Genomic DNA, 2,837 nt, shown 5'->3' on the forward strand with positions numbered 1-2,837 from the left:
AGTTCACCAAATCAAGATTTAAAATCACTTCCCAGAAATGAAATTCTAGGGGAAGATGAATAAAATTTTAATAAGAATGTGTATACTTTCTCATATATTTGTTTATTTTTATCAAGCAACAGGGAGGCTGAGAATGACCTAATTTGATAGCATTTAATGTGAAAAGTCTTAATGATATTAGTTGACCAGAATTTCAATGAGTCAGTAGGATAATGCAAATACAAAAAATGCTGATGTGGTCATGGACTATATTAAGAAGAACATTTCAAAAGAAGAAGAACACAGTGTTCACATCTTTGAAAGAGAAAGGAAGTCTGAACTCAGCACAGATAAGGTGACATTTGGAATGTTGAATTTTTTTCCCTGTACCTGACATTTAAAGAGAGATGTGGGCAGCAGACAACAGTACTTCCCAAAATGTATTCAATGGAATATTAATATGTGGCAGAAAATAAGGCTACTGTGATCAAATAAATTGAAAATTACCAGATTAAACATGTGCTGTTTTAAAGACAGTTTTCCAGGATCCCTTGGAAAAGGCCGATGCTAGCATGTACAGTGAAACTCTAAAGAAGGTATGGTTTTTAGCCTTTCACAGATGAATATGACCATGGGATCCCTTTTTTAAAAATGTACCTCTCAGAACTAGTATCACAAAGGGCATGCTTTGGGAAATACTGATCTAATGTATGTTCAAAAGGTCATGTATCTGGTGATAAGAAATTTGAAAACCATGCTCTTTGAGGTTAATCTGGAAAAACAAGGCATTTTAGTTTGAACAAGAAAAGACTGAGGAAAAGTGTAATAAGTGAATTAAAACAGAAGACATTAATTTCCTTCAGCATTGTTTTAAGGATGTATAAATTACAATCACTGAGTAGAAAATACAGGGGCATGTTTTAGCTTGGTATAAGGAAGATAATTCTATCACTATATCCAGAAGTGTCAAAGTCTTTTTTTTTTTTTTAAGATTTTATTTATTTATTTGACAGAGAGAGATCACAAGTAGACGGAGAGGCAGGCAGAGAGAGAGAGAGAGAGAGGGAAGCAGGCTTCCTGCTGAGCAGAGAGCCCGATGTGGGACTCGATCCCAGGACCCCGAGATCATGACCTGAGCCGAAGGCAGCGGCTTAACCCACTGAGCCACCCAGGCGCCCCCAGAAGTGTCAAAGTCTTCCACAGCAGCAATGAGGTTTCCTAAAAGTATTCAGATTTTCTCTAATAGCTAACAGGAAATCTGTGGAAGAAAGACTGTATGGATAACAGCTTAAATTAAAATGATGTCCAAATTAATTCCAACTCTATGACTTGAATGTATACATAATCATTTGTTCTCACCAATCCATGAATACAACTTCACCCTATCAATAATCATCTTAAAACATCACTCCCTACTTCATATCACTCCCTAATTAAAACTTCCAAGGGTTCCCTGTTGGGCTCCATGCTCATCACGGAGTCTGCTTAAAAGTGTCTCTCCCTTGGGGCGCCTGGATGGCTCAGTGGGTTAAGCCTCTGCCTTCGGTTCAGGTCATGGTCCCAGGGTCCTGGGATCGAGCCCCACATCGGGCTGCCCACATCTGCTCAGCACAGGGCCTGCTTCCTCCTCTCTCTCTGCCTGACTCTCTGCTTAATGTGATCTCTCTGTCAAGTAAACAGAATCTTAAAAAAAAAAAAAACCTCTCTCTCCCTCCTCTTCTGCCCCTCTGTAAGCTACTCTCTCTCTCTCTCTCTCTCAAATGAATAAATCTTAAAAAAATAATAAAAAAATAAACTTCCAGGGGCTGTTATAGTGGCTATCAAATAAACTCTTATTTCCTTAGACTATCATGTCACTAAGCACACATATAGCAAAACTCTTGTGTTATTTAAAAAAGACAGAAGTGTTGACTGTGTGATGCTGTATAGACACTGTCTTGGGGGTCAGTGGTTCCCAAATATTGCATCAAAGTGGTTGAACAATAATAACCTAGGGAGCTTTTTAAAAAGTGGAAGATTTCAGAGGTCTATGCCCTGAAATTCTGAATCAGGTCTGGGGTATAGCCCTGGAGTATATCTTCTTTAGAACCCTTCCAGTTGGTTCTGGGATACTAACTGGTTTTGAATCCACTCTTCTAGATTCAGCCACCATTTGTTTGGAAGGTATTTGATGCACATATCCTCAGGCCCCTTGTCACTGTTAAATTTATGCCTCTTAAGTAAAAAGTGGTAACAGGTAAAATCAAGGACTCCCAAATCCTATATCCTCACATTTATTTCTAGTCAAGGTTTGGCCCCAAACCCTCATATGATGAACTGAGCTGGCTCTCTTTTAAATTTTAAGGATGACTTTGCCCAGACTAGACCAATTTAAGTGGCCTAAATGATGACTCCTTTACCCTGGGCTAGACTTTGGTTCGCAAATGGATTTCCCTTGGCAAGAAACCCCTCCCATGTTGGCAGATCCTAGGCCTGGCGATCCTAGGCCTATCTCTCCATACCCATTACATGGCATTCCAAATATGCACAATACCAAAGATGAGCCTAAGATGACAGAATATGACTCTGTCACTCCTCTTTGGGATCTGCTCTCACGTAGGACATTTCCTCCTTAAAAGCTAACTTAGAGAACTATAAACTTTACCCAGAAGTCAGTGTTGTGTCTCCCAGAGTTTAGGAAGCATCACCAACATTTAAAGTCTTCTATAATTTTGGTTCAAACTATCTTTCTACCTTTATTCCTCTGCTACTCTAACCAGAGTGACCTACTTGTTCGCTCCAGAACATTGAATATTTATTCTAATCACCCATGTTCTTGCCTCATATACCCAAGCCTCTAGACATGCTACTTTTTCTAA

This window comes from Lutra lutra, chromosome 4, assembly GCF_902655055.1.
Source record: "Lutra lutra chromosome 4, mLutLut1.2, whole genome shotgun sequence".
Lineage (NCBI taxonomy): Eukaryota > Metazoa > Chordata > Mammalia > Carnivora > Mustelidae > Lutra > Lutra lutra.